The sequence below is a fragment of the Ursus arctos genome, unplaced genomic scaffold (assembly GCF_023065955.2).
Source record: "Ursus arctos isolate Adak ecotype North America unplaced genomic scaffold, UrsArc2.0 scaffold_11, whole genome shotgun sequence".
NCBI classification, from domain to species: Eukaryota; Metazoa; Chordata; class Mammalia; order Carnivora; family Ursidae; genus Ursus; species Ursus arctos.
In genome coordinates, this window is record NW_026622775.1 from 32,488,602 (window position 1) to 32,512,385 (window position 23,784).

Genomic DNA, 23,784 nt, shown 5'->3' on the forward strand with positions numbered 1-23,784 from the left:
ATTATATGTGTACTGCATCATGATGAAAAATCTATTTGTAACCAAATATCACAGTCAGAAGAAGTTTGCAAAATGATGCCTTAAGCATATTGTGTTCTCTCCTGCCACAGAGTCTCAGCAGATGCTAGTCCCTCTGCCTGGAGAGCTTTGTCCCAATTCTTTGCCTAGGAACTCTTATGCACCCTCCTAATATCAACTGCATCCACGCCGGGCTCCTAGGGACCTGGTGGGAGTGTCAGAGTCTGAAAAACTATTCTGCATGTAGGTGAGGAGAATTCAACATACTCAATGGGGAAGATGAAAAGTAAAAGCCATGAAGAATCCAAATATTAGGCTGCAGGATAGCTACCAACCACATCGAGCCACAAGATGTCTGGGAGAGAGGGTACGAAGTAGAGCCTGTGGAAGTTCCTCAAGCCATCAGACTGCAGCCATGGGACTTACACAGACATTCTGGCATTCCTGGAAGGACAGACTGGAGGCTGAGAAAATATGGCAAAGATGGCATATTTAGAAAGCTAGTCAGTGCCCAGGTGAGAGCCAGTAAGCATATTTGTAAAGATAGCAGCCCGTGGTGTGGAGGGGAGAGCAGACCTGAAAAATGTCAAGGAGGGAGAATCTGTAAGACTTAGTTATGACACAGTCTATCTCATGTATTTATTAGGCACTAAAGAGTTGCAGAGGGGCATTTTACAGTTGATTTATCTAGTCCTCAGAGCCAGCTTATTAGGGTGAGGGCCCTGAGGCTGGTTGAAAAAAACATTTTTTTAAAAGCATTTCTGTTTCCGCCCACTGGCAGAAAGTGCCTATATTTATTTTTTCCTATTCGGTGAGAGAGGAGAGTTCTTATCTGTAGGTGACCTGTGGAGACACACAGGCCGGAGAGGAGAGATGGGACGAATTTAAACCTCTTAAGTGTGGGCAAAAAACTGAGGCTTCACTGCCTCGCAAGCCGAGTGCCCCAGCTGCAATTGGAAGCCAGGACTTCCACCAGCCAGACGATGGCTTTGTCCATAAAACCATGTGTGGCAAAGGTACAGTTTCTGAACAGCGCCCATGGGAGTCTCCTCTTTCCACACCAGCAAGACCAAGAGACTTTCCTGGACCACCAGGCAGGCCCTGCTTCCCCTGCCGCCAGCTGAGTGGGGACATCGCCATATCCACCGCCCCTCCAACACTAAGGCAGGTATTATTGGGGTCCCTGACTCCAGACAGGAGTTCGACTTGTACAAGACTAAAGAAAAACAGTTACTGCTTTTTTATTTTTATTTTTTTATATTTCTTTTTTTTTAATGATTTTTTATTATATTATGTTAGTCACCATACAGTACATCCCCGGTTTCCGATGTAAGGCTCGATGATTCATTAGTTGTGTATAACACCCAGTGCACCATGCAATACGTGCCCTCCTTACTACCCATCACCAGTCTATTCAGTTACTGCTTTTTTAAATGAAGACATGGATTACAGTTGTGGTAACAGAAATAGGAAAAAGAGCCAACGTTAGAGACAATTTGGGAAAAAGGTAAAAGAACTTAACGTCTGACAAGGTCTACGGGATAAAGAGAAAGGAAGAAGTAGGGAAGAATGCAAGGCTTGCAGACTGGGAAGAAAGCAGGTGCCACTGACCAAAATGGGGTCACCTGGGGAGGAGAGGTAGCCTGGGTCACAGGGAGCAAGACCATTAGCTCAGTCTGGGATAAGTTAACTGTGACGGGAGGGCAGGATATGCATGTGGAGATTTCCTGCTGATGTGTTATTTGGGAAAAATGTTTTATATCACCTAAGACAGTTTTATTTCCACTTTGAGTCAGAAAGATGAGCTTAGCAGTTATAGTAAGAAGGATAAAGGCCTAGAGAGGTGCACAAATTGCAGAGGAAAGTATCGATTGCAGTTTTGATCATCTAAACGGATACCCGGGAAACCTGCACGATCTCCCCTTATATACAGGCAGGAGAAGAGAAGACAGAGGACCGAGAGGCGCTCTTTCTTCTCTTTTTTTTCTGATGTATCAAAACCAATACCACACAAAACTGCCCTGCTGTTACCACTGGGGGCCGGCAGCCAGCCTCCAATATCACACCCCAGTCTGGTTTTCACACAGCTGCTCAGCCTGAGAGAAGCTCTCAAAGAGGCTGCCTGGAGAGGTTGCTGGTGCGTGGAGGGGACATCTTCATGGGTGCTCGCAGCTGCTGACTTCGCTGGAGGGAAGCTGACAGTTTGCAGGGTAGGGCTGCTGACAGAAAATTAGGGGGGAGAGTTGTGGAGAGAAGAAAACCGAGAAAGGATTAAAGTTGGAGCTGAATTTTGGTTCAGATGTTAAGACCGACATAGACAAGAGGCAAAGAGGAAGAGTGTGTAAAGCTCTGTCACTTCCCAGAAATGCAACTTCTGTGAAAGTCAGACTCACCACAGAGAACTGAAGAGACATGAAGGCCTTGAAGTTCATCTAGTCCACCCTCCCCCACCTCCCACAAACTCACAGACCCACGGCTTCCACAGAGGAAGCGACTGAGCCAGAGGGGTCACATGACCTGCCGGTGGTCACACAGGCAGCCGTCAGTGGTAGGATGCGGCTCTATGCTCAGGATTGCAGACACCCACTCCAGGGGGCCTTCTTAATGTCCACACTACATCACAAAACCTGCTGTAGTTGGGTGAACATAAACCCCCAAATTGTGGAGAGTCACTACAGGTATTTGACAAATAGAATAAATTATAAAGGTAGAGGTAGGGAATATCTGTGATGAAGGATAAGATGGAATTGACGTAACTCACGTGCCATATAATACATAAAATAGAATTGAGGTCCGCAAAGTAGGTCTGTCAGAGATAGTGGTGTTCCCCACTCCACTGTACTCTAATGTCTGTTCCTGCAGGGCTCCGGTCTCGTCTGTGGGCTCAGTCCCCTACCTCCCCTTCTAGGCGCTGGTCCTGCTTCCAGAGCCACGAGGAATGCCGGACAAGCAGTGCAGCAGCAACGTCAAAGCCATCTCTAACCTCTGTACTTGAAACATGACTGCTCCAGGCCGGCTTTAGCCTCACTCCCCAGGGCCTTTGCCTCTAAGACTCAACTTCCTTAGGAGGCTCTTGACCCATCCCTAGTACCCACCAAGACAAACGCAATTGCCCTTTTCAATCCTAAAATGCTGGGTTCTCAGTCCTTCATTCCAAATTCTATACCCCACCTGTCATCTCACACTTCTGGAAGAGCCCACAGGCACTAATCATGGCACCCTTCCTCTCCTTGACTCCCAAATTTCAAGACCAGCCTGTGGCCTCAGGTCACTCGTTGCCTGTTCTGTCCCTTGTGGCTTTCTATCCAGACTGACCCTGCTCTGTCCTCTGGGTTCATAGCATTTATTTGTCCTGCCTCCCACCTTCCCTCCACTCGCTATCTTCCAAAATTACTCGTCCTGGTCCAGATAAGACACTGACAAAAATCTGGCAGCAGAAAATAAGGAAAGAAGGAAGGTGAAAGCTCAAAGTTAAGGAGGAAATAGGGCTTCATTTAGACACAAGTATTAATAATATGCCTGAATATAAGGCCTAAAGGTGAAGAAATTATCCAATCCATAGGCATTATTTAGGCTAGACTAGGTTGCACCGCTCTTAACAAATTTACCTGGAAATCTCAGTGAATTCACATAAGAAAGGTTCACTTCCTTCTTCTCGTAAACATGCAGTGGGTGTTGAGAGGTGGTAGAGAATTTGCTGTGTAGGAGTTAGGGACTTGGACTAAAGGAGGCCTCAATTTCTTGAGCTTCTTCATCAGGGGTGAGTCTCCCTTTCCATTTCCTGCAGCCGAAGGGAGACTAGAGGATCCCAAGGGGGTTTTCATAGCCTCGGCCTGGAATTAACACATATTACCTCCTCTCACTGCTCATTAGCTAGAGATGGGCCCATGGGCCTCCCATCTCCAAGGAGACCGAGCAGCCCTACTTCTCCACGTGGCCCAAAGGAGGGGGGACACCAAGACCCAGAATGCTAGTGACATCCGAGGCACAGTAAGTCTGTCATCGTGGCTCTCCAATTCTTGCAAGGGTTGGTTAGCTAAAGGGCTAATGTCCTCGCACTTAGGACAACGCTCCTCATGTTTAGCTGACAATAAGCAAAATTTTTTTGCAGTGAGTGGGATGAAAAGGGATGAACGTGCTCTCATTCACTGATGAAACGACAGCATGCGCGTGAAGAGCCAGACAGAACCTGAGGTAGTGGAGTGGTTACGCTGCTACCATTTTATTTCACTGTCTCTTTTTGCTTGTTTTCTTTTTGTGGCTTGAGGAGCATTTTTTTAATGTTAGTTTTTAATGCGTACCTTCTATTTAATGAACCGAGATTAAAAATGGAGCATTGACTTCTCATTTTTATGAGTAATTGCGTATAATATTCGAGAGCGTAAAACACTAAGGATGTCTTGTTGAAAGCAACTCGTAGTGTTTCCATACGGAGCAGGCTCGCAACTAGTAAAATCATATGCATCAGTTTTATCGATATATTTTGTGATTTAATCCTAGAGTACCACCTGCAGATCTTTACGTATTGAAACTTATAATCATAGACCTTATAACAAACCCATGATAATTCAATGCATGTATTAATTAGGACACTAGTTTACCTAGACCTGGCATTAACTTTAAATGCTCAGTGCATTAGCTGAACAGTGCAAAAGCACACCAAAATTAATGAGAAAAGAAAGTTGTTGAATTACCCTTTATTATGGCTTGCTCTTGTTCCTCATATATTGAAATATTTATTTACATTTAACTCCAGAGGTAGCTTTTATACCTGCTAAAATTAAAGTCTACAGTTGGAGTAGGGTGGCTGTCACTCTGTCCATCAATTTTCCTGGAGCCACCTGAGTGCTGTGCAGAGACTGGCCTCCCCCCAGCATCCTCACATCTCAGGACATCACATCAGAGGAGCAGCAGGAAATACAAGTACGGAAATATTTCTCCTCTAATTTCACAAGACGGGGTTGAGCCAGCATCATTTTCTCTGCGGAGATGACCACAGAAGTATGTTGGCAACATCTAACCCTCAACATCACAAGCCTATAGTCTTCAGGACATCTCCTGCAAGCCCTTCTGCCACCATCCTGTACCTCTTCTAAGCACACCTAACTACCCAAGAGAATGACAGACTTGTCCTGTCCTCTCTTCTACAGCTGTGAGGACAGCCAGCCCTGTGCGTGGAACGTTAAGATCTTCTTAATCCTGGAAGCTCGTAAATGCTGGTATTGATTTTAAAAAATCAGTCTCACACAGGTTGATAAAACCTTCACTGTCATTTTGGTGAAAACTGAAGTGACCCTTTTAATATCCTGCTTTTCTATAGGGAATAGTTGCCAAACCAGAGAAAAATACTTGGGAAGACAGCGCTGAAATTCAACAGAATATATAAAGTAGAGCTAAACTCACTAATGGCATAACTCACATATTTGCAGAAGATTGGAACTTAAAATATTTTTTATCAGATCCACTAAAAGCCCCCCAGAAAAAACTTTTTAAAAATTACAAATCTCTACTCACTAATTTTTCTAAATATATTCTCCGGTGGGGAAGCGTTTACTACTGCTTAAAAATGACACCTGAGATGAGATAAAAATATACTTCTGAAACAGAAATCAACTCACAAATTTTTTTTCACTTGAATTGATACCCATTTTATAAATGGAAAAACTGAGTGAGAAAATTCATATGGACTGTTTCTAAAGTGATTTGTGAATGGAGCAAGAAACAGAATGATTTTTCCCTAACTTCAATTCGAATGTCTGATTTGAGGTTTGCTGGCACCCATCCTCTTGTAAAAATCTGCAGCGACTGAAATGTTTATTTATGCACGCATTGTAAGAAAGATTCTAACTAAAGTCTAAAGAACTTTTTTTTTTTCAAAAACTTTCTCTGTACACCTTCAAGTCTCCAACATCATGTCTGGATTTCTTTTTTTCTTTCTCTTTATTCTTTTCTCTTTTTCCTTGAGATTCTCGCAGGGGGAAAAAGAGGGAAAATGAGATTTCATCAGAGGACAGTTCTGACCTAGAAAGAGGGAAAGAAGACCTTTCACGTAAAGAACATCTGAGACAGATGTTTAAAAGCGGGGGTGAGGGGATATTACTATGTTCTTTTTCTTCATGTGGATATAAGGAAAAAGTTACCAAGTTTTTTTGTGGCTTGAACAAGGACAAGGATTTTCTTATAAGGTTCTGAAAGGTTTTACAGTTGAAAAGTAATGTGAAAAACAATAACTTCTGGCACTAAATGATTGTTATAAGGCTCGCCACCTTCAGTAAAAAGATGCTTCTGCTCAATTTCCAGTCACATCAAATTCTCATTACAAGCAGCTAAATCCCATCTCTCCATGAGCCAGACTGTATCAAAAGTAGCAGCTTTATGCATTAAGGTTTGTAACACACACTTACATCCCATATATCCCAGGTCACAAAGCAAATTCTATGGCTTTTTCCCCTTGGTGAATGACAGGCTTGGACGCTAAGCTTCAGTGAGGCCACGAACAGGGAAACACGGTGACCAAGGTGTCCTCAAAAATAAGAAAGAAATTATGTTGCTTCTTGGAAACAGAAATGTCCAGTTCCCAACTGTTTGCATAAAATCCATTTCTGTGTTAAAGAAAAAAAATTAAAGATTGCTGAGAGTTTAATTCAGAATCCATGAGGAGGAAAATTAGAGAAGCAATAAGGCCAAAAAAAAAAAAAAAAAAAAAAGTCCCTAGGGTAGAAAACTCAAAAGCCTACTTAATAATTTCCATGCCCTTCTTGTGTCTCATGTTATTTGCAAATATCAGATATTGCTAGATTTCCTTCTAAGGTCTGGTGAGGAAATGAAATTAAATGCCAATAAAGTTAAAGGTCCCAGACTAACCATGGAAATCAGGACAGAAAGGCACAGACTCTAATAATGAATGCTAGGGTTCAGAGAACGAGCTCTAAGTCAGAGCGTAACCCACCCTACCAGTGAAGAGGCCAACAGACTTGACCTTGGATGGTTTCGCCCTTTAAGGAAAGCTCTTTTTAGCAGTAAAGAACCCCTCTAGTAGGCAGAAAGATGAATATCACTTTCAAAACAGAAAATAGGTCAACTGATATGACAGAATGAAAGCTAGGTATTGTGCATTTTTTAAGGCAGTAAAGCTGAAAATGAAAGGTAACATTCAAGGATACAAGGATGGTATGTTTTCTGATTGGCAGCATGTCCACTCTCAGAGTCTGTAGTTTGCTGTGCCTGGGAATGTTGGCTTCATTTGAAGACTTAACCAGATCCAAGTAATTAACTAAGTGGTACATGCTTATTCATATTGCTCATGAATAGATGCAAAGGTACGGTACTCTGGAACAGGCTAACTGAACAGAAATTAGGTGACAGAGCTAGAAAAGAAACAGTAACATTTGGCAATGGAATGGTTTGAAGATAAAATGAAATAAGGGTATTTACAAGGTGAGGGTGATGGTAGTGATAAAATATTAGAATCCAGTTTAAAGTTATATTATAAATAACAATTATGCATTTAGATACATTAGACCCATGCAGTAGATTGCAAAAATGGCCATAATACTTTGTAGTGCCTCTGACCAAGGCATGAAGGCTATTTGCCCATCATGAATTTGGGCTGGTGTGGTCATTTGCTTTGGCTAGTAAGAAGTGGCAAAAATGATTTTGTGCCAGTTCCGAGAATAATACTCAAAAGAACTTTCAGTTTTTCTTCCCACCTCCTTCTCCCACTCTTTCTCTCTCTCTGTCTCTCTCCTAGAATCTGCTGTGTCCATCTGAACACGCCTCAAGCCTGGTCGGTCTAGGCTTCTACAGGATGGAGGAGTCGCTGCAAATTGTCACTGCTCCAGCCCACAGTCAGCCTGCCGAAGCCCCCTGAAGCAAAGCCGCCCAGCTGGCCAGCAGCTGACCACAGACAGGTGAGGAGCCCAAATGGTATCAGCAGAACTGCCCAACCGATCCCAGGCCAAACTGTCAACCCACAGAATTAGAAGCAAAATAAGTTGTTATTTAAAGCCTCCAAGTTTTGTGGTGATTTGTTGGGCAATAAAAGTAATGGAGAGAATCCATACATTCTAAGAAGCTTCATATAAGTCTATTATTAAACTCCATTTGCCAAGCCTTTATTGAGTATTAATTACGTGACAGGCGTGATGACAGAGCTCAGCAGTAACACACTCAGGAGGCAGAGCTGGGCGGGGGAGGCCAGGCAGGCTTGCAACAGTCTGAAGACTTTTAGTATATTTATGAGTGGGTCAGGTGAAGTAAGCGGGGAGAAGTATTTTAGTTAGAGGGAATGGTGAAGATATACAGAAGTTAAACAGCAAGGTAAAAGCAGGAAGGTACAGAAATCTGTATTAATCGAATGTACAGTTTAAGTCAGGCTAAAAAAAAATAGTGAGAAATTAATGAGAATCACACCATGGAAGGCTTTGGCTGCTCTCATAAATAGCTTGGGATGATTGATACAGGCCTAGGCCAGTAGTTCTCAAGCATTAAAGCACATGAAAATCATCTGGTGGTGTTCAGAACAGAAACTTCTAGGCCTCTATCACCCGTAAATTCTGATTCAGTAACTGTGATGGAGGCCAGACTTCGGGCTTCAAATTTTTTAATATGTAATCCAGGGGGGGAGTCTAATAAAGATTGTTCATGGACCACACTTAAAACAAATCACTAGGCAATGGGAGGTTTTCTGAAGTGATTTTAAAAAGAGAGTGACTTGAGCACTCTCTATATTATTTTCAGGTTGTTATTTAGGACTGAGTTTTCTGGCTGTGGTCTGGTAGGTAACTTAAAGGTAAGTAGTGAAAGAGTTAAGAACAAGAGAATCGGACAGTGGTAGTAAGGCTGGGGACCAATGTATGAAATATTTAGGAAGTTAGATTGCCAGAGATTTTTGCTGACTGGAGAAACGGGAGATGGAGGGGAGGGGAGATGTCAAGGATGACACCGAGATTACATTAGATTTGAGATATCTTAAAAATACCCAGAAAGCGTTGCTTTGCACGTTACAGGTACTGATTTAGGAATCATCAGTATACAGGTGTAAACCAAACTATGAGAATTGGAGCGAGTTCCCAGGAGAGCGAATAGAGTGAGAAGGGACACGGCCCATGACAGAGCCCAGAGGTCATCAACACTCAAAGGACACGTAAGAGACAAAGAGCAGCTCCAAAGGCTGTGAAGACCTACCATAGAATTAAGAGAAACACATGGCTATGCTGACATTATAGTCCCAATAGTCACGAACGAACCCTGTCCCACGCAATCTGCCATGTATGCTCACCCCACTTAAAAACTAAAAAGTGTCATTCCAAGTCTCTTGTGATCATTGCTGTCTTGTTTCACTAATTTTGGGCACAGAAGACTGAACAGAATGGTCTGAGGAGTTAAAGTGTAAATGTGAAAACAATCCAAGACAACCCTTTTAAGAAAATGTAGAGTATGCAAAAAATTATAAATAAGAATGTAAAAAGCAGAACTACTTATGCACTTTGGTGAACAACCTTGCTGAGTCTCTTGCCCATATATAATTTTAAATAAATAGGATATTTGATTTAAACTTTACTATTAAATATTAATGTAATATATATGATATCTAATAAAAATGTCTCTTTTTCACTCAGCAATACTGTCAGCCTGCATATTAATAATCTATATCACGGCTAGGAAACATTTTCTAGAAAGGGCCAGATAATAAATATTTTAGGCTTTGTGAGCCATATGGTCCCAGTTGTAGTCACTCAACTCTCGTCTCTGCACTGTAGCATGCAAGCAGCCTTAGACAATATGCAAATGGATGGACACAAATGATCTGGCCCATAGGCTATAGTTAGCCAAATGTTGATCTAAATCATAATTTTTAATAACTTCATATTGCTTATGGCTGTACCATAAATTATTTAACCAACCTCACTTCAAGAAATGTATCCCAAGGAGATTTTCAACTGTTTGAAAATGTTTGTACGAAATATATTTAATACAGCTTTACATATTTTCATGGAAAAATAGAAACAATGTAAATGTTCATCAAAAGGAGATTAATTAGGGGTGCCTGGGCATCTGGCTCTTGATTTTGGCTCAGGTCATCATCTCAGGGTCCTGGGATCAGGCCCCATGTTGGGCTCCACACTCAGTGAGGAGTCTGCTTGTCTCTCTCTCTCTCTGCTCCTCCCCCTGCTCATGCTCTCTCTCTCTCTCTCAAATAAGTAAATCTTTTTAAAAAAGGAGATTAATTAGACAACTTTTGGCATACATAATAATTAATTTCAAAATACCTAAATGGTAAAGTTATTTCTAAATTATCTTGCCCCTAACTCAGATCAGTTCCTTCAGTTTCAGAGACCTGAATCTTCTTTGTTTTTATTTTAATTCCAGTTAGTTAACATACAGTGCTATCTTAGATGCACATGTACAGTATAGTGATTCAACACTTCTGTACGTCATCCAGTGCTCATCGCGACAAGTGTACTCCCTAAGCCCCATCGCCTATTTTACCCCACACCAAACCCTCCCCTCTGGTAACTGTTCGTTTGTTCTCTATAGTTAAGAGTCTGTTTCTTGGTCTCTCTCTCCCTTTGCTTGTTTTGTTTCTTAAATTCCATATATGAGTGAAATCATGTGGTATTTGTTTTTCTCTGACTGACTTATTTCACTCAGCATTATACTCTCTACTCCATCCATGTTGTTGCAGATGGCAAGACTATATTCTTTTTCATAGTTGAATAATATTCCATTATATATACACTTGTTTATATATGGACACTGTTGGCTATTATAAATAATGCTGCTGTAAATATAGGGGTGCATGTGTCCCTTTGGATTAGTGTTTTTGTATTACTTGGGTAAATACTCAGTAGTGCAATTGCTGGATCATAGGGTAGTTCTATTTCTAACGTTTTGAGGAACCTCCATACTGTTTTCCAGAGTGGCTGCACCAGTGTGCATTCCCACCAACAGTGCAACAGTGTTCCCCTTTCTCCACATCCTCACCAACACCTGTTGTTTCTTGTGTTGTTGATTTTAGCCATTCTGACAAGTGTGGGGTGACATTCAAAGTCAATTATACGTGTGTGATGATGCTATTTTGGCTGGCCCATGACAGGAAGATCAGTATGTATAAAATTATGATACAATACACAATATTATTTAACCTACCAAACTTACTCAAATTTCTTCAATTGTCTCACTAATGTTCTCTTTTGGTCCAGGATCTAAGGCAAAAATCACACTTTACATTTAGCTGGGTTTCCTTAGCTTCCTTTAATACAGAACTGGTCCTCAATCATTGTTTGCTTGTCATGACCTTGAGAATTCTAATGAGTACTAGTATTGTGATACCCCAATGTCAGTGAGTCTACCTAGTGCCCAAATCTTGGTTTCTAAGTACTATCCTCCAATACCAGAAAATTATGAGTCCTTGGAAAAATAGCTGGTTGTAGGATTAAGGCAGGGAAAGTACAAGATGAGCCTGAAATATCTTGTGGTGTTAGAAAATACGGAAGTGCTTTAAAAAGTGGGGAAGGATGGGCACATTTTAAAAAGATATAGGAGCCAACCTGAAGGGAACTTGCAAAGGCCAAATATGAGAAAATTAAACAAAATAAGTAATGATTCTGATAGATTATAATCCAAGGAATAAAATAAGAATTCATTTGTGCATACAAATATAAATAATGAATGAACCAATGAATGGATAAATAGACAGAAAAACTTTTCCTTACCATAAATTTCTAACTAGCATCTGTAGATTAAGGAATGATTGAAATAGAAAATCACCATTTGGCAACCACCACAGTAATAATTGTTTCAGGCAGGAATCATCAGTGGATGCTAAAGTTAGCAGTGAAAGTGTGATAAATAACAGGATACTTAAGTACTCTCAGATTATGTCCTCATAAGATCTTTACTGTGCACAAAGAAATATAGTGACTTTGCAGTGGAGAACCCCAGCAGACTTCACCTTCACCAAGTTACCATTTTTAGTAATGGAACAAATCAACATCAAATGACTTCTGATATGATATGCCGAGAAGGTCACAATCTTAGTCTCTGGTATCTTTGCCCAAAATGCAAAACCTGAATTTAAATATGAAGAAACATCAGGGAAAATGTATTGATTGTCAGAGCTTAGTCGACCTAGTATTAGACACACTAGGGTACACTCGTGTTAGATGCATTTTCAGTTTGGCCTTCATTCTGTTCACAAAGAAATCCATTTAAAGAGGTTTAAGGAAAAAATTACAAGATGAGAGCTGTGCCTCAAGAAGATTAAACTGGCAGCAGATAATAAGATACAAAATCAAGGGTAAAAATAAAAGCTATAGAAGGCATCTATGCCTGTTAGGAATCTGATAGATCATTTCAAGCGCACTGTCATAATAATCTCAACTAGGGTAATGGCCACAGAAATGGAGGAGAGTAAGCTGAGAAATGATATGAAGAGGAGTCAAAATGATTTTTCTACTCATTGAATGTGAAGGGGCTGCAGAAGCAGTGAAAGGAAGATCCCTGCTTACTACATTCCTGCAGACAGCAGGAACGGTCAGTTTCCAGTCTGGGAAAGAGAATGATTGCATTTTCCATTAAAAAACTGAGCTTGAAGAGAGGATGTAACTTGCAGTGGTACAAGGCCAGGAAGAAGCAGAACCAGTACTTAAACCCAAATCTTCTAAGTTCAGGAATTTCTATGGAGAAAGAAGGAAAGAAGGAAAGAAAGGAGGAAGGAAGGAAGGAAATAAAAAGAGAGAAAGAAAGAAAGAGAGATAAAGAAAGAAGGAAAGAAAGAAAGAAAGAAAGAAAGAAAGAAAGAAAGAAAGAAAGAGAAAGGAAGGAAGGAAGAAGGGGGGAGGAGGAGGGAGGGAAGGGGGGAAGGAAGGGATTTCTAAGGCCTATATGGAGTTCAGTGTATATTGAGACTCTGCAAGGGATTAGTACGAACTTCAAGCTTCTGCAACTGTCAATTTCTAAGTGCACAAGCAATCACATATATGTGCAAAATTATAAGCAACTCATAAAAAATGTAAAAGAATAAGTGAAGTTCCCCTTTTATCCCTGAGTTCCATTGGGCTTTATCTAGCAGTCAGGTCCATGTTCCTTAGTTTCAAGTAAGAGCTGCCCAGGGCTTTCAACAGTCACCTGATTGACTGTCAGAGCCTAGTCAACCTCAGAGCTCGCTGGCTCCAGTGCCGTCATTTCACAGGTATCTGATCCTGCACATTCAAACATGTATATATAGGTTAAATGGAAAAGACACGGGTGTGAGTAATTTAATTTCCACTAGGTCTCTCAGCCTATGTGAAGAGCAGATGGGCACTGGAGTTTTAGGTTGCTATTCCCTATATAAATTGGCAAAACTGTTGAATCCTGAATAACCACACACACACACACACACACACACACACACACACACACAAAAAGAGTATCATCCTTTGAATACTTTTGAATCTATATACAGCACCATGACTGAGATCAGCTCTGAGGGTGGGCAGAAGACCCCATCGTTCAACCCACCGGGTTCTAAGGCACAGCTTATCCTCCACGAGAAACAAGAGCAGACAGAAGTTGCTGATCGTGAACTACTACTCATTTTTCCAACCATTCGCTCCTGGTAGTAAGGAGAGGTGTTGGTGAGCCCCACATCTGCCCCTCCAGCCTTCCCTTCAAGAGAGATGATGAGGCTAAAAGCAGAGTACTCCTATTCCCGGTAGAAAGGGTAAAATGAATGAGAAAAATCTCTTCATTCCAGATAATGCATTCAAAGTTTGAATGAGTGAATATATGCTGAAATAAGTAAGTTGATTCTCATTAATATAGTCTTTTCCCCTAATTTCTAGTACCTGTAAAGTAAGTTCATGCACGTTGGGCAAAGTACACATAAAAAGGCATATCCCTTACGTTACACAGTGCTTGTCTTAAATTACCACAGACGAAGTAATCATTTTTAAATTCTTCTCTAACCACAGTTCATTACACACTCTAAGGAAGGCTTTTCATTATCCCTGTTTATTTATTTATGCTCCTGAAAAGGAATAAAAAACATTTCTAATTTAGGTACTCTCAAATCATACTCTACCTTCTCGCAATTAAAACACAAATTTACTGAAGACGCTGCTTGCCTAAAACAACCGTGTTTTCAAAATAGACACTTCGTGAAATTTGTTAGTAACAGTTGAATGCTTAGGAACAGAGCAAAGTTTCAATTAAAAGATTACAGTTCCGGAGCTAAAACGGGAGTCTGTATGCTCAAGGCCAAGCTTTCTTTCCTACATTCATTGCCTCTGATTTTAATTTGGTTTTGATTTTGTTTTTCCATTTTGTTTTTCTTTTCTTTTTCTATTTACTGTTCGATAGACATATAAATTATAGGGGAAAGAGCAGTCTGATCTTACCAAGAAAGTTGTTTTTCTCGAGTTCTTTCTTTCATTTTCAAGTGGGTTCCCGGCTCAGCCTTACTTTGCACGATCTGAACCTTCATTTCTTCTGGTGACTCACCAAGGTCCAAAGTCTGCCCCAGCATTACCTGAATGCTTGAATCACCTAGGAGTCAGCTTGCTTACGGGAAACTCCTCCAGTTTCCTTCACATAAAAATGGGATTTAGAAATGTCTAAGCAATAACTAAATGAAGAAATAAAGAAAGGACGTGCACTTTGGACTTCAGTGCCGTCATCATCATTTCCTTTCTCTCTCTCCTTAATATCATGTAAATTTCTAAGTGTCCCAAAGAAGTTGATGAAAACTGGGTACTTTGTGTATTTTTCCAAAAATACTCAAAAGTGACAACTCTCAAAAAACAATGGTTTCATTCCCATCGCTGATACACTAAGAGCAAAAGAAATACATTAATAATCTTGTTAGGTAATCATAGATATACTTAACAGCTACTGAAAATATTATTTGATAGGACATACTTCAATATATAATTCAGCATTGATGGATTGAGGCAGAATTGCTTCTCAGTTGGAAAAAATATCAAATAGATACTTTTGAACTTCTCAGCAGGTAATAATCCAGTAAGTCTGGGAAACATTTTATAGGCATATGGAACAAATTACTATGGTAATTGCAAAAGGATTATTAATACTTACAGGTCAGTAGTCCTGACCTTTTCAAATGTAACTGTTTTGCAGGAAATATAAGCTAAAAATAAACCAAATTGTTGTGATTTTCTCCTAAAAAGTTTTAGATGAATGAGATAGCAAATTAATGAATTATTTAAACATATCACCCACATTTTTAGTCTGTATATGCACGTGAATAAGAAAGAGTATTTTCGAATTACACAGGATTGTACACACGTATACATTCTGTTTCTCTGTCTAATAAATTCTAGATGGCCACTGGAGGGCCAGATGGGAAGGGGAAACTACATGGTCTTCCTTTATTCATCTCTGTTTTGACCTTATATTTGGGAAAACTGAAGGATAATTCTGGCCAGTATTTGTTCAATTCTATAGCCTTCTGGAACAGACAATATCAATTTCATAGCAATGCCATAACCATTTATTCCCATCACAGCAGGGCCGCTTGCCTGATGAAAACATAATTGGAAAAAAGTCTTTCTTATGTGGCATTGTAAACCATCTGCCATATTCGGGTTTTATAATATGTAGCAAACTCAAAAAGAAAAGAGTGGAAACAGAAGTTTCTGGGACAACATCAGTATCTAAGAAGTACAAAGAGATCATGGTATCAGGGAAAGGTACACAATTATAACCAGCAAATGAATATGCCAAAGTACCTACCACTGCGAGTGAACATGGGCTATTACTGCTTTATACATGTTCCTCTGCTAGCTTTGCTGTATTTCCAACCCATCAAGGAGTGACTTATTTACTTGTGTTTATTAACAACCACATAGTGCTGTGTGCTAAATCTGTTCTACGTGCTTTATAAATATTAAATCATTCAATTTGCATAACCTTATAAAATGAACATGCCTAGTTTACAGTTAGGAGAAACAAAGAGAAAGAGCCAGGATTGAAACTCAGGCAATCTGTAACAGGATCTCCGTTCGTAACGCTACGCTGCCCTGGTGATTGTCTTCTTTCTTACTACACGGTCATAAAAATTTCTCCAAATTATGGGTAACTCTTTAAAAGTGAGGATTATATTTAAGATTAAATTCAAAGTTAGCACTAAGATCCACATTTACATCCTGGTATTCTGCAGTTCAAGAAATATGTGCTTTCGGGGCGCCTGGGTGGCACAGCGGTTAAGCGTCTGCCTTTGGCTCAGGGCGTGATCCCGGCGTTACGGGATCGAGCCCCACATCAGGCTCCTCCGCTATGAGCCTGCTTCTTCCTCTCCCACTCCCCCTGCTTGTGTTCCCTCTCTCGCTGGCTGTCTCTATCTCTGTCGAATAAATAAATAAAATCTTAAAAAAAAAAAAAAAAGAAATATGTGCTTTCTTTCCTGCAAAGCTTTTATATAAAACTAGGTGGACATAAAACAAAAGAGGAAGGATGTTTTCATCTCACCACTGATAAAGAATATAGTGATTAGATCCATGAAAAAACTATATATTTAACAAATACTGCCTCTCACACATAAATTTTCTGTATATAGGAAATATATGGGTAGGAAAATAAAATAAACCCTTTTTTCCCACTGCCTACAAAATATGATTTATTGTTTTGGATGAGTAACTAGGGGCAGGAAGCAGTGAGACCCTCCCATTCAAAAAAATATAGGATAGGGGTGCCTGGGTGGCTCAGTCGTTAAGCGCCTGCCTTCGGCTCAGGGTGTGATCCTGAAGTCCTGGGGATCAAGCCCCACATCAGGCTCCTCTGCTGGGAGCCTGCTTCTTCCTCGCCCACTCCCCCTGCTTGTGTTCCCTCTCTCACTGGCTGTCTCTCTCTCTGTCTGTCTCTCTCTCTGTCAAATAAATAAATAAAATCTTTTTTTAAAATGTAGGATAAAAAGCAGGGAATAAATAAAACTAAGAAAAAATTAGTTTGTGCCTCCCTATAGGGAACTACAGTATATACTAAAGAAGTCAAATCATCTTTCAGTGTCCATGAAAGATCAGGAAAACAACAACAACAACAACAACAACACAAAATTGCTTCTTTCTGTACTTTGTTTCATACCAAATAATGAACTGATTTTCAGTGGCATTAATATGTTCTCTTGACAAACAAGTACATCCCAGGGGTCCCAGACTTCTTTTTTCTCACTCTCTTTTTTAAAAAAATCCCTGAATACTTATTTTGGGGTGCCTACGTGGCTCAGTTTGTTAGGCATGCAACTCTTGATTTCGGCTCAAGTCGTGACCTCCGGGTCCTGGAAGTGAGTCCCAAGTTGGGCTCCTTCCTCAGCAGGGATTCTGCTTGGGATTCTTTCTTCCCTCTCCCTCTGCCCTTCCCCCTCCCCCCACTCACATGAGCAAGCACTCTCTCTCTCTCAAATAAATACATCTTTAAAAAAAAAAATCCCTGAATACTCATTTGAGAATTAACTTAGAGCCCTCGTCACACTTGTTCCTTTATCCACTGAAAAGTTTTTATGCATTATGAAAATTAATTAGGAAATATTTTACTGCAATTTTTTAATGAGGAAGTAATAGGACTAACATTGCTTAAAGTGTTATAATTTGGGGAGAGAGATAAAATTCAAACTGAAACTCTGGTAAGCATAATTTTCAGCTACTTTGAGCGGGGGAAAGATTCAGTTCTCTACAATTGACTATAAGCTCCATGAAAGCAGTATCTGCATTGATTCTGGACTTGGCAGGAAAATTAACACCCAGAAGATGCTCTATGGTTAAAGCCATTTTAAATTCTATTTAAAAGAAGAAGAAAATAAAATGTATTAGCAATTTTTTAACAAGCTAAGGCATTTCAACATGTTTGCATATCAGTGCTTTTACAGACCTCAACTGAACTCTTGATCCCACTTTTACCACCTGTAGCCTACACGTAGAACTTGCAACATGCTAATGAATTGCACTTCCTTCTCCCTCATTTCAGGCCTCTTTCCTCTTTCCTACATCTCATCACACAGCCACCCCGGAAGGAAGACATATCCTTTTTCAACCCATAACAACCCAAAGTCCCGCATCAGATATTCTCTCTTATTCGGAAGTTCTATCTTATGATTACCTTCCCATTTTTCTACCTGGCTCCCATTACAATATTTCTTTGCACTAGTTCTGCCCCCCAAAGATTTCCAGAAGTCCTCACTCAATCCTCCGCTGTCTCCCAGAAATGGGAGAGTGCAAAGTCGGGAAAGAGGTGGAGGGGAAAAGAGGGAGAGGCCTTGGTACCCCTAGTTGGAGGCATTATGCATCCAGAAAAGCTTCAAATCCACCCAGGTCCAATATTCCTCATTTTTTCCCCTTCTCTTTGTCCCTCCGATTGTTCATCTGGATCCCACATCTTGAAGTCACACCCCCGCCGATCTGTCTAACCTGAGCAATATTTGAATTGGTTATGTAAATAAGATAGCTAACCAACGTTCACATGTACTGGTCAACATTTATGTTTGAAGGAGGCCAATAGTGATTATATATACTCATAAACACCCAAGAATCTTTGTTGTAAGTTTTTTAATGTCAATACTCCATTCTTATCACATGCTCAGTCTTTATAAATTCTGCAAAAACAGCATAATTATGCTTTGGCAATAAAAAAAAAAAAAGATAGTTTCACACATCTCTAGAGATTGAAAACATCAGCCCAAAAGCGAAAAAGTTTTCTTAACAGCCGTGGAATTAAATAAAATGATACTTTGACAGTTTTGGCAAGGGGATGGCAGACAGTAAATTAGAATCAGATTATTCCAGAAGTAAAGAGAACACCAGCTAATTAAAGAGAACATAGACCTATATTTTAGCCAAATGGTATTTTTAAAGGCTATGGTGATAAACAGTACTTAATTGCGCCTGATATGTAGAAAGCATTGAGTAAAAATTCACTAATTGAATAAATGAGTGAATGAATGAATTAATTGCTTTTCTGGTTTATACCAGGACTATTAAACTAAATTTAGAAATAGCTAGCCATTTTCTACATTCTTCAGTTATCTATTATTACTTCAGAAAGAGTTAATGATAAAGATTCTGTCCTCTTCGATTGCCAGGAGTAGGCCCCTTTCATTTTATCTTCTCTTTTCAAAGCTCTTCCTGTCTTTGAAGGTTGCCTGTCATACTGTCCTGTTGTTGAATTCACTTAGATCTTAAAAGCTCTTTATCACCGGCTCATAAAACTATAACATTCTGCTCAACGCTGGCATTATAAGGAAGCAATGCTGCCTCACTACTCTGAGAAGCGCTGGGGCATTGGCACGTATGCCTCCAGGGAAGGCCTGAGAGCCAGGTACCTGCTAGACAAGCTCTGGGGTACCTCCACTCCTGAAGGCTCCTCCAGTAAGAAGAGAGAAATTAACACTAACGTTGTGATGCAATGGGCCACTCAGTCTCTTAGCCATCCTGAGGCATTGGTGGGAAGTTGGAAAGACACTAAAATACAACGCTGCTTCTCACAACCACACTACATTCTGGCAAAAGCACAAGTCAGTGACAAATCTGCATGCGATTATCTCTTACAGAAGAGGGCTCTCGCTGCTCCTCTGCTTGTAGGATTAGAAGGGATACAGAGAAATTAGCAAGGATTTAGTGATTCAGGATTTTTTAAAAAGTAAGGAAATTTTTATCTGGGTAAGACTATTCCAACTCCCCCCTCTTTATTAACTCTCTGAGTTTAGACGAGATTCTTCCTTTCCCTTTACCTGTAACTCTTTTTTCTCCATCATAAAATGTGAGGGAATAATACTTACCTTCCAGTTTGGTGAGTCCTGTGGTTGGCATGTAGTAAATATTTGTTGAAAGACTGATAAGCATATATAACTATTCAATAAATGTAAATAAAGACATATCTACATAATATTATATAATTATATCATATAATTATAAATTATATATAGTATCATATTACATATTATATAACAGGATATATAGTTATATTATACAAATATAATTATTATATATTTATATATTATATAATTTATATATTTATTAAATTATATAATTACAATTTATAATATATAAATATATTTATATTATTTAGTCATCAATAATATAAATATATAGTAAGTATATATTTATTAAACTGTATATTTGATATATTTATAATAGAATATAATATATTTACTATTATTTAATAAATTATATATTAAATATACAATTCAATAATATATAAATTATATAATATAAAAATATATAATTATATAGTATATAAATAAAACAAATTAACACAAATTATTTGCATAGTATAATATATGTATATACTTGTGTATGCTTATATATGCTTATATGTATTTTAAAGAATTACAGTGGCAGAGAGGACAGATTGTTTTGGGTAGGTTATACAAGATGTGGTTTCCATCCCCCACAATGGTTTTCATCTATTGCAATCCTTACCCAAAGACTCCCAGTTCCTACAGGAGGAAGAGAAATGGAAATACTAACCCCAGTACCTAACTTCTTATCACAGAAAGGAGAATCAGTAAAGCTGAAAATGAAACCAGTCTTCTATCAGTTGTTTTATTTGCCCCTTTTACTGTTCTCTGTATCCTCTCACTTTCTACAGTGGAGAACCACATATTTACATGCTAGTGACTAAAAGTGGGGAGAGGTCCCCCTGGGGATGGCCAGCCAAGCAGAGAGCTTTCAGGAGGATGGAGAGTCAGAAATGGCTTCAACAGTCAATTTGGTGTGTCCTTCTGAGCAGCTTTCAGTATGACCTTTGTTGACAGAAAATATTCCTCTTTCATCTTCTTGCTTGAATCTTGCGCCACCCAGTTCCTTCCTTCTTTTAACAAATCTTTCCCTCCCTTTCATGCCCAAGGCCCTACATCCATTTATGGCTTGTCTCTGGCAACGGTAGGCAGCAATTCTTTGTTCTTCAAGACAGTATGGAAGAAAGTGGAGAATTTTGTTCCTGAGGTAGGCCATCATGGTATTTCGGTCTGAAGATAAAAACCCTAAAAGTCAGTCATACACTTGGCTAGAGGAGGGTTATCTCCACCAGCTTGTTTCTCAACCTTATTATGCTAAAAAAAAAAAAAAAAAAAAAAAAAAGAATGTAGTTCACCTCTCACTCTTAAATTCCAATTTTGAAAAATTTCCAACTAGGGGCACCTGGGTGGCTCAGTCAGTTAAGCGTCGAACTCTTGATTCCGGCTCAGGTCATGATCTCAGGGTCATGAGCTCGAACCCTGTGTCCAGCTCCATGTCATCATGGAGTCTGCTTGAGATTCTCTCTCTCCCTCTTCCTCTCTCTCTCCCCTTCCCCCACTCAGGCATGCATGCTCTCTCTCTTTCTCTCAAATAAATAATAAATAAATCTTAAAAAAAAAAAAAAACTCCAACTATTATCTTTGGCTTGGATCACGTAAGCGTGGTAAAAAGGAGGCAAGTGTATGGTGGAGGATTTAGCACATCATCATAGATTCCTTGTGCTAAATCACAGGTCTAAGTTTAGCTCGAGAACGGCCACAAAGGATTTCTGAATACAGGCTCTCATGCTGGACCAGTCCCATCGCCACCTGTTTTCTTCACTTTAATGTCCTCCTTATCAAACCCATCTTGAATTATACTCACAATTTGCATTCTCCAATTTTCTCATGTCTTTCTACTTAAAACTTGTTGGCTATGCATATACCTATTTATTTGCATAGAATTCTACAATTTACAAAATACCTTTATATGTATAATTTCAATTGATTATTTTAAACGGGTAAGGAAACTGGTATTATCCCTATCTTGTAGGTGACTAAAGTAAAATTCAGAGATATTAGAGGACATGACTGAGATTATATGATTAAAAGGTGCCATAGCTGAACTTCTAACTTAAACCATTTAACTGTTGGACTTCATCAATGCTGAATGCCTTAGTATGACATTTAAGAGATTACAAAATCTGAACTCATCCACTTCCAACATTAGATCTAGCTGTTCACAACTAACATTTCTGGTCTTCTCACTGTCCCCCAACTTCATCTGGAGAGCTGATTCTCTCCCACACTCTGTATTTCCCAACCTGGAATATTCTTCAGCCTTCTTATTCTCTATCTTTCCTGACCCAGACTCTGCTAGCCTTTCATCTACTTAAGATTCAGGTCACATCCCACCCTTCCTCCAAGCTTTCCCACTTGCCACCAGCCTAGTATGGTCTCTCTTCCATGAGAGCCCTGTGTGGTTATTTTTCATCTCTTATGTGGACATTATGAGCAGGCCCTCTTGACATTAAATGCTGTCTTTAAGCCTTACCCTGGCTGGATAAAGTTACTTGAAGCTTAGAGAATGAGAGTATCCCCTGAGATACCATGTTTTCCTGTCATCTTCTGTTGTGCTGTCACTGGGGACAGAAAATCACCAGCTTATCAAGAGAGTACTTTTCAAAATTGTCAGGATTCAACTCAAATATCCTCTCTTTGATAAAGACTGCCCTGACTCTTTTAGAATTCAGCAAGCTTTCTCATATCCTCACAGTAACTGGTACATGCTATTTATTTAGCACTTAACATGCTGTAAATGTTTTTGTTCGTTTATACAACAACGCCCTACTTTCCGTTGCAGAGCTCCATGGATATAAGGAAAGTGATACTCATTGTGACCCACTATGGCACTGACTCCAAATAGACAGACTTCATTAAATATTACATGGCTGGGTGGCTGGCTGAATGAATGAATGAACGAATGAATGAATAAAAATGTAGATTTAGTAGCAACTGGAACACAGACTCCCTTAATGACAGTTAGCTAGCTCTGAGAGCCTCAAGATATCCAACAAAAGTCTTGTTAATCCTTAATTTGGCTGAAATAACTTTCAACTCTGATAGGGGTCAAAGGAAGAGAAATTTACTGTGGAATATGGTTTCCCTTAGGAAGTGTTAGCCACATTATTTTGGCTCTCCATTCAGTCCCAAATCCCATTTGACCCATAGTTTAGCAGAATCATGATGAGAAGCCAAACAAAAGGGAAAGAAAGAAAGAAAGAAAGAAAGAAAGAAAGAAAGAAAGAAAGAAAGAAAGAAAGACAAGGAAAAAAAGGAGAACAAGAGTTCCTATTGAACAGAAACAATGGGTGGATTCACTCAAGGAGAAAATCAAAACAAGAACTACAGCAACTGTTTTTAAAAAACGTAGAGGATTTTGAAGACCTACTCTATTTAACAGATGAGACTACTGGGGCCCAGAGTGGGTTGTGAGATGACCAAGATTAAACAACTAAACCAAAGTTTTCTACCAACCATCCACTTTCCCCACCATACTTCACTGTTTTTCTGATGTTTCTATTGCTGCTATATGATGAATTTAAAAGTTCCACAGTAACAAATAATGACATAAACATATAATAATAACATAAACACCCCTAAGTTCCTATTTCCTCATCAAGAAGGCAGAATGATCCGAATAGCCAATGTACAGGAGCGCCTAGGTGGCTCAGTTGTTAAGTGTCTGCCTTCGGCTCAGGGCATGATCCCGGGGTTCTAGGATCGAGCCCTGCATCGGGATTCCTGCTCCACTGGGAGCCTGCTTCTTCCTCTCCCACTCTCCCTGCTTGTGTTCCCTCTCTCACCGGCTGTCTCTCTCTCTGTCAAATAAATAAATAAAATCTTTTAAAAAAATAGCCAATGTACAGAGATGCACAGAGCCTTAGTATTAAGTGAAATAGTGAGTGTACAATGCTTAGGACAGAGATGGCATATTGAAAACACTCAATAAGTATTACTTGTTATTAGCAACTATCATCTACTTCAGACTCATG

General features: G+C 39.6%; 1 protein-coding gene across 5 annotated transcripts in view; it reads right to left on the minus strand.

Moving 5' to 3' along the window:
* Positions 1 to 23,784, minus strand: part of INPP4B (inositol polyphosphate-4-phosphatase type II B) — a 738,855-nt gene that overhangs the window by 485,813 nt on the left and 229,258 nt on the right. Inside the window, exon 1 of one of the 5 annotated variants that reach the window (XM_026499398.4) lies at positions 14,403 to 14,670. The exons of the other annotated variants lie outside the window; for them this stretch is intronic. The gene's annotated coding sequence lies outside the window, so the exon portion shown is untranslated. Of the gene's footprint in view, positions 1 to 14,402; positions 14,671 to 23,784 lie in introns of those variants that run through there. 5 annotated transcript variants of the gene reach the window in all.